The 9,775-nt window shown below is 34.7% G+C and overlaps 1 pseudogene; it reads right to left on the minus strand.

The window, feature by feature from the left end:
- Positions 1–322: 322 nt before the first annotated feature.
- LOC131538525 (plexin-C1-like) lies at positions 323–7,917 on the minus strand (annotated as a pseudogene).
- Between the last annotated feature and the right edge of the window lie 1,858 nt (positions 7,918–9,775).

The following is a 9,775-nucleotide window of genomic DNA, read 5'->3' on the forward strand; positions in this document are numbered from 1 at the left end:
TAGACAACGCCACCTGCTGATCATCAACAGAATGACTCTGGAGATGTTTGACTGGTGATCTCTTGTGCTGACTTATTGTAGATGTAAACATTATATCATATTTTTTATTAGAAAGTTTGTATGTTTGCATGTGTCTGAAACAGTGACTAGTAAGAGATCATGACATATTGTGTTAATTAAAGCTGAACTGTTAATTAAAAATACAATAGTATATCAAATTCAACAGAAAAAACAAACTTCTGCTCAAATGTATAATTGCATAAAAACCTAGAACTAAAATTTATAGAACTCTCTAGTATTTGGAATAGAAAATCATAGTTTTTCAGTCTGGAAGATGCTGAGAATCATTTATGCTTCCATTGCTCCTCCACACATGGCCAGTTACATTCTGTGGACTGAGGCAGAACAGATAGTTTGTACTACTCATCCCAAGAACATAATTGCCAACCGTGATCTGAAATGACAATGAAAGTAGATTATTTTCTTAATGTAAATCTTAACTTTACAAAGTTAACATTTACATTAAACTTAACACAGCAGTATAATCAAGTCAAATTGTGAATTTCCATATAATCTATAGACTTAGCAAAGAATTAACAGTATCAAAAAACAGACTTACAGTGAGTGAGTCCACTGCAGTGACGGCTCCTGATTCTCCTTTAATCTTACAGATAACAGCATTGGACTCAATCTTCTCCAGAACACACTGATACAGCTGATCTCCCTGTAGACCCGTCACAGTCACCTCATTCATACTCAAATTCAGCATATCTGCCTTTTTCTGAGAAACAGAGACCCAAAAGAATAATTAGTCCCATCAATGCACAGTTGCCAGAACAAATTCTAAGGAGCAGATCTTGCTCGTCTAAAGAGGTTTTTTACCTGAATGTTCACCTGTAGATGGTTGGCCACCTGTAAGGTGGTGAATTCAGTGAATTCTGGATCAGGCTCGTAGGAGAAATAACCCAAACAGCCCACAGCAGAGTTCTGAACATTTAACAACAATCTAAACTGACCACTGCCATCATAAGGGTGGGAGTGAAACCACACATCCTGAGAAAGAGAGACAATGAAAATATGATTCTAATACATGTGAAGCTTTAAATAAAAATATTAAAGGCATTATCAAGTTTTCTTTAAAGCTACACTATGTAGTTAAAAAATATATAACTGCATGCTTTGGTTGTGCTATGGTTGTGCAGATGAACAAATAAACAACATTTTCTTGTTTTTACAACCAGTGATTCGTGGGAGGTTTTATGTCTTGAATGATCCATTTTTTCTTGTTTATTATGGCAACAAATTTTCAGCTTCACACTACCCACAGCTGGAGGTACTTTTCTTTGTGTACTGAAAAAATGCATGATTTGACTCCAGTGGATAAACAGTGTATATACAGTATGCAGTTTTCCGCAAAATCCATCCTGACAACTCAAAAATCATTTAAAAAAATCAAGTTATAAATAGCTGACATCTGTGTCCAATACAGCAGAAGTAATAAACACATCTTACTCCTGAGCTTGTGCTGTATTGTGTTTTCAGTACTTTATTAGAGGGATGGACAGTAACTGACTCCACTAATTCCAGATTGCTGCCCTGAATATGAATCTTCCTTCCGCCGCTGCATGAAGAGATTGAAAACAATTTCAGCCAGTAATACATGATATGAAGCAATATTAAAGCACAGTATTAAAGCTTTAATTCCAACCACTCACCTTAGTGCATGTGAGTTTCATAGTCACACAATACAACACTTCCACAACCAGTGAAAGTGAAACCTGACATAAGTATTAACAATGTTCTGGTTGTCAGGAAGCAGTTTGCTCTTACTAAACTTTAAGAAAGACTAGTCTAAGTCAGCCGTGTAATGGACTCGCCATCAAACTGTTTCTCATCTGTTCTAATGGTATGTCTGCAGAGCATTATTTTGCAAATTAAATTTTTTTCCATGCAAATAATAATCTTGCAAGTTTTATGACTAAAATGGTTTATGTGATATAAGATTCACTACCATGAGCATGAAAGTTGGTCTGAAATGTCTGACCTGCTCCAGCTGACTGTGGGCTGCATTCCAGTGCAGCTGGGTTGAGAACTGTAAGTGATGGTGCTGTTACCATGACAACGGTCGTCAGGAGTAACAACACACACTTTCACTGTTCCTTTAGTTCCACTCGGAGGAATGTGGAACCTTAAAGTGTCACTGGAGCGATCAAACACTGGAGACCTGAAGAGAAACATTCATGAACAGATATACAGTATCATTTATCTGAATATACACACATTCATATATACCACTAAACAAACACAGTCTCACTCTTTAGGAATGCACTCCAGATCCCCTCGAATACGGATTTTAGTAACAGATTCCAGGTTTCTTCCTCTTAGTAAAACGTTGTTTCTGCCATGGAAAGAAACCTTGTTCGGCTCCAGAGAGAGAATCTCTGGCTCCTACAAAACACAAAAATTTGACTCAGTAAAGAAACACCATAAACCATCACAAAATCCATATCAACTCCATATTTTTGATAAACAATACACTTTAAAAGTAACTTAATAATAATAACATGTAATTATAAATATACATTAATAAAATATCAATGTAATTACTCATGAATATTATATTGTATACATCATTTAAAAAGTAAGGTGATTGTGACACATCTGCTGCTGATATGACATATATGAGAAAACAACTGTTGTTTTAAATGAAGTTTACAAGCAAATCGTTCCTACCATCTCAGAGAGTAGATATTTACATGCATCCTAAAAAAAGACAGAAAGAGAGAGAACTCTGAGTTATGTATTTAATTACTGAATTCACTTCAGCTAACGCAATATTTCAGCTACCAACAATACATTAATATTATCTTAACTCTTTATGAAAATTGTGCAGTTTACCAATACACATGTACTGAGGCACTGAATTGTAGGTTTTTGTCTCACCTGTTTTTGTCTGATTGTCTCACCTGTATGTGTAACTGCGGCCCACTTCCATGTGTCCATTCACAATGCTGAGAGGAAGAGGACCAGTGACACCCAGATGAGACACACTGAACGCACCTGCATAAATACACATATGAAGATGATAAGCTCTGTGTTATCATTTCTGCATTGTGATATTTTTCTCACTGCATTTAATTTTCTCACTGTGTGTAAGAAGAATTTTCTGTGATACTGGAGCAGTTTCTCAGCGTCAGCATCTCTGTGATCTTCTGATCCTCAATGGCAACTGTAGCAGAGACTTTTAAACCTGAACAGATTACCAACAAATGTTTATGATTATAAATAATCATATTCTGACTACATAAACTTTCCTGTAGCTCAAATAGTAGAGCATGGCGCTAGCAACGCCAAGATCATGGGTTCGATTCCCAGGGAAAGCAAGAGCTGATAAAATGTAAAAACTGTAACTTGAATGCAATGTAAGTCGCTTTGGATAAAAGCGTCTGCTAAATGCATAAATGTAAAATGTAAATGTAAATAAACTAATAGCATAATAGTACATGTACAACTTCTTTGAAGGAGAACCAACCTCCAGTATAGAGCATCTGGTCAGAAAAACTACAGGAGCAGTTTGGGAAAACTGCAGGAGGATCAGACCCGTCACACAGGTTTACACTTTCTTTAGTGAAGACACATGAGAAAGCAGGATTTCCTGTGCTCTCTAGACTCAAGGACAGATGTAGAGTAATCTGTGAAGAGAGGGCAATGGCTGGTAAAGAGTAGTCTTGTAAATGTTTTCTAAATGATAATTAAGAAAATACTTTTAGATATTTATGTCTACCTTTATAGTAGAATTCTCTGTCATCTGAAAAGAAAACAGCTGCGTCTGAAGAGAGTTTTTTGGGATGGAAACCCATGAAGTATCTGAACATTCATCTTGAGTAGAACATCTAGATAAAAACAGCATTAACCAAAATATCACTACAAAACTGTTTTCACACTGCATATTTAGTGTAGATGCAGCCTAGAGCAGACATGTGTGATGTGTGAAGAATCACATGTGATAAAGGCAGGCTGACCTGTGTGTGTTCACACACCAGCCGCAGAGAGGATCCGAGCAGCTCTGCAGTCTTTCAGAGTGCTGTATTTAGCACATGAAACCACAGACTCTCTTCTTAACTGCATCATAACATAAAGACAAAATATGAGCAGAATGTCTATTGTCATCTATTTTAGACTCATTCTGCCATGCCAGCTTTTCCTTTTTGATAAAAGGTTTTTAATAGTAATTTCAGCAATATTTTAAGCATTCTTTACAAAACTGTCTAATAGTGATCAAACCGTATTGAACCATCTAAAGTAGTAAAAAAATATGTTTTTTATACATGAAAAGCCAACAATAAAAAATGTAAAAAAATTCAATAAAACTTTTTTGTCTACGTTTTAAGCAATATTTTTATTTTATGAATTTTATGACTGCTTTGCAGGGCTGGAAATGGGGGATGCGGGGGGGACGGAGTCCAGACAGTGAATTTCGAGGGGGGAAAACTTAGCGGGATATTTTGGTCTATGGTTAACTGCGCAATGTCGGCTTTTGTGATTGGCTATAATACCTGCAGACTGCAGCCAATAAAATGCTTCTCTATCTGTGCACTCTACTCCAAACAGAACAGATTGTGAAAGCAGACTACTTTAGGTACATTAGGCTATATCAGATGAACCATGATTTTTGGAAAAATTCTGAACATCGTACTTAAACAGATGTGAAAATTTGATATGGATAAACCTGTGTTTAATGTACCTGAAATGTGCAAGTTTTTATGTTTTATAGCCAAAAAGAGCTTGCATGAACTGAGATGAGTGACAATTTTTAATGATTATAAAGAGAGTTTTCAAATGTGTTGTTGATTTTATACAGTTCATTATACAAATAAGTATTGAGTAATATTAATGGACAACATGTACTTCTTATAGGATTAGTTGCTTGAATTTATGCATAATTTACTGTTTTTACTACAGTATATTAATGTAATGTAACATGAATAACAAGAACACTGTAAAATAAAGTGCTACCCAATATTAATATGAAGTAATATTTAACATTTTCAATACATATAATACAAATAACATATTTGAGTGTAATATCCTAACACACAAAGTGTACAACTATATTAATTTTAATATTTATTTGTGTGCTGTGATCAGGGTGAAGCCATTATTTCATAAGTTGGGGGTTCAACTGTAATGCAAGTTTCTATTCAATTCAATTCTATTCTATTCTGTTCTATTCTATTCTACAGGTTTAATAAATAAATAAAAATGAAAATGTTATTACAAAAGATGTGTGCATATAATTCAACTGAACTGACTGTCATGGTAAGGAGTGCTTATACTGGATCAGTAGTACAATAACATTGTGTTATTAGTGTTATTTAGCTGAGTGTCATTTAGGTTTGAGTGATGTTTTTTATATCAAGCTCTTTATAACATTTTCTTTATGCTTTCTGGTTTGCAGCAAGAAGAACAAAATATCAGTTTTCAGACAGAGTGATATAAAATATCAGTTTTAGACAGAGTGAGATCAAAGGCTTAGTTGAAGAAGACTCAAAAACATTAAAAAAATCTAAACTATGATAAAAGTAGTATTTAATTATTTCTAAACATATTTTCAAATGCAAAACCTAATAAAAGTATGTAATTATGTCTGAAAATGCCTTTTCTCAGTAACTAGGGATTGCACAATGCTGCCTGTTTATAAATAGGGCTAAACAAGAATCTAGTCTAGTGCTTAACCCACGGTTTCACATTTGGTTTGATATATTTCTTTCCACCAGATAGCCACCGCCAAATTAATGCATTATATTATAAAGAATTTTAAATCTAGATTTACACATAAACATTGGCCCATAATAACAAATTTATCCAGTGAAAATGTGCAGGGAATGATGTTACGTGGTAATATTTTAGATTAGTGAACATGTTCATTATGAAAGTTTTCCCTCAATAAGCTCCTTCAATTGGGTGCTTATTAATAGTAAAGTAGTTGTTTGTAGTAGTTGTGTTTAGGTGTGGAGTAGGGTTAAGAGATCTAGCAAAATGTAATGTAGAATAAGGCATTAATATGTGCTTTATAAGTACTAATAAACAACCAGACATGTCCCCCGCATCCCCATGGCAAAATTATTTTAAAAATTGAGTCTCACTTTTAAATGACCTTTTTAAATCTCACCTGTTTTTTCAGAGCAAAGTATGTTTGAAATCTACTGGATCAAAGTCCATTCTGGGAAGCTGTGCTTGTTCATCGTCAGATTTGTACAGCACTGTTGGACAGCCTGGTGTGAATTTATCATCCAACACTATCTAGAAAAACAAATAGAACAAAACTAGTTTAAATGCACAGCTAAACATGGAACAGCTTAGAGCTGTTTGTGTAAATAGAAATATTGAAATATTGTGCAGGTATTTAGATATGAAAACTCAATGAGACTAGTGAAAATAAAGTCACATGTTTGAAAAACAGATGAAGGAGACCTTTATGAGTTGTCCATCACTGGTTCCTATGAACAGCACAATCCAGGATCCATTTCTAACTGCTGTCACTGCTGACATTGAGCTGTACTTGAACACCACAGAGAGCGGCTGAAGTTCACTTCCACTCTGAAACACAAACAACAAAATTCAACTTTACATAAGCAATTTTTATTTAAAGAGTGAATAAAACAATAGCTGTTTTATCTTGCAACATTCTATTACAAATCTTATCAATGTCTCAATAAGGTAAAATACTGTTCTCCTTTTTTAAAGCATGTATGAATACAATTTCCAACCTCAGATCCACAAGGCTTGTCACCAACAGCGCAGAAGCCCTTCACTCGGCCTTGAACATTACTGATGTCGTACAGAGCCAGCGCGCTGTTCTCCGGATCCTGCTGATTCTGCGCACTGAACACACCTGCCCAAATAACACCGTTCACTGAGGGAATAACGGTGGAGGCGACGAGCACTGGACGAACTTTATCACTGCAGCATCGTATCGTTGCAGCCTGTAGGGATCTGATTATGTCTATCTTTTTTACTTTAGAGCTGTTCATCCACAGGACGAGCACTTTCCTCTCGGAGTCAGTCTTTGCGTTGAGAAATAAATAGGATTCTGAGCGTGAAACTCTCTGGAATCCGTCAACAAACTCCACATCTCTCACTGTGCTCTGAATGATGGCATCTGTCCCTTCCGCTATTCTTGAGAAAATCCCACCTGGTTGAGATTCTGAAGTGCTCCACAAGCTAACAACAGAAAACAGAGAATCTTGAGGTTTTGCATCTTCATCCATTTTTCCAACCAAAAGGTAGCTACCGGCTATGAAGGCAACAGATTTCTCATTCTGTCGTGATCCTACCAATATATTACTTTCATAATGAATACTGTCTGTGATGTCATTTATATCAAGAACTTCACAATATCCATCTTTAAAAGTCCCACACGTTATCAGGGTGCCGTTGGCTTCAAAAGGCACCAGGATGTTGACTCTGTTATGGTGAGGGGCATCAGTGATGTCTTTCCTCTTCTCCTCATACAGATCGTGTCTCATCTGATGTAGTCGATGGTCAGTAAGAACAAATAACTTACTGTTACCAACTACAAAGTCCTTAATGTCTCCATCAAAGTTCACCACATCATCGCAAATGCAGTATTTCAAAAGTACTAGAATTCCAAGTAAGTATCTTCTCATCTTGCATATGTGATGAGCAGCTGAAGTTTCAGTTTTGATCAACTGCTCTCAGAGGCGTCCACTCGTGAAGTAGATTGAAGTGAAAGCAGCGGGGTGAGAAAACGGCGGGGGTCTAAAAACTACAGAGAAAAATTTGTTGGCTGCTATGGTTACAGTGTTGACCTTTACTTAAAGTATTCTAAATCTTACCAGAGTGCATGTAAAAAAAAACCCCAAAAAACAATTGTTTTGCATTCACCTACGTATTTAAAGGCAAGCCTAAACATTCTAAATTAACCGATGAGGTTAAGATAGAGATTTATTAAGTTTGTAAAGCAACCATTAAACACAATTTTCCCAGTGCCTTACATATGTAGGCTAATGCCCTAATATATATATATATTTTTTTTTACTTGAAAATGTTGTTAGAATTAGAATAAAAAGTTAGGTATATCTATGCATGTATATGTCTGTCTTTTGGTTATGATTTGTGGTGAAGAGAGGAGCTTGTGCTCAGTTTGTGGTTGTCTGTTGCACATTTGAGTGTCCTTTGGAGGAGGGGCCTAAAAGTTGCAGTCTCAAAATCAATTAATTTTGAACACGTCACCACACAAATGCAAATAACTTGTCACTGAACTGCAATAAATCTTAGTTCTTTGAATGATGCACGAAGCACCATAACTCTATAACCATTGCACAACCAAACCACAAGCTCTTCACTCTTAGAAAAATAGGTACAAAAGCTGTCACTGGGGTGGTACCCTTTCAAAAAGTTCTAATATGTCCTATGTAGGTACTAATATGTATACTTTAAATCATCCTGGCGACCCACCCAAGGGTCGCGACCCAGGGTTGGAAAACCACTGCTCTACACTGTAAAAATCTATGTAAATGTTAAAGTAAAAGACTAGGTTAACAGTAAGTTTAATTACCATATACGGTAAAAAAAAAAAAAATCTAAAGGGACGTTTAGCCTAATTTAATTTTACAGTAAAAAATATTGTTAAATTTACAGTTTTTCAAACTGTAAACTGCAAAGTGACATTCCCAGAATTCCCTGTGTGACACTTAGCATTTTATTTTTTTTTTTTTCTAAGATGTAGATCAGGGTTTATATTATGATTTAAATGAATGGTTACTGCATTATTTGGGTGTCATGTTTGTTACCATTGGTTACCATTTGAGTTTAAGTTCAATATATGTAACCTAAAATGTTGCTACCATATTTTTATAAAGAATATATATGGTATATAGCATAAGTTAAGTATTTACCATATATGATAAAGTTCTGGCAACCACGGCTGCCACAGTTATACTTTTTTTTTTACATTTTTTTTTTTTTATGCATAGCAAAAACAAAACGTAACACAAAATTGACTACCATGAACTAACTGAATTACAGAATGTTTTACACCTAATTAAATGTTTCACTGAGCCAACATAATTTAGAATTATAAAATGTGATTTATATAATTATTATATAATTAAATAATTTATACCTTTAAGGAACCAATATGTACCCTTTAGGGGTAGATAAGGTACAAAAGTGTACATTTTGAAAGGGTGAAGCCCCAGTGACAGTTTTTGTACCTTTTCTTTTGAGAGTGTTTAAAACAATGCTAACCACAAAAACATCAACAACAGGAACTCTTTTAAATGTCCAACATAGCTGAACATTAAAAATGAACAGTTTTTTCCCCCTTAACTTAAAAACACACAACAACACTTAATTTTAACATTTACTCTCCCAAATCAGTCTTTATGGAAAGCATACTGCGGGAACTAAAAATCCACTCAAAATCAAAATGATTCATTTAGTCCTAACACAAATCTATTTAGTAAACTTCCAATTTTACATTTTAAGTGGACTGAACATGATAAAGTTGTGATAAAATTAAACTGTGTGCCTTTTAATTAAGTAAACTGAACAAGAATTTTCAGTACATTTTCCAGTCTTTCATAAGCTCACACGACAAATAAGTCAATACACTGTAAAAAGTGATAAGTTAAGTTAACTTAAAAAAAATTGAGGAAACCCGTTGCTTAAAAATTTTTAAGTAAATGATAATTAAAAAAAATAAGTTAAGTGAATTGTCAATTGTTTTTAAAAAATTATTATTTACTTA

Source organism: Onychostoma macrolepis, chromosome 04 (assembly GCF_012432095.1).
Source record: "Onychostoma macrolepis isolate SWU-2019 chromosome 04, ASM1243209v1, whole genome shotgun sequence".
NCBI classification, from domain to species: Eukaryota; Metazoa; Chordata; class Actinopteri; order Cypriniformes; family Cyprinidae; genus Onychostoma; species Onychostoma macrolepis.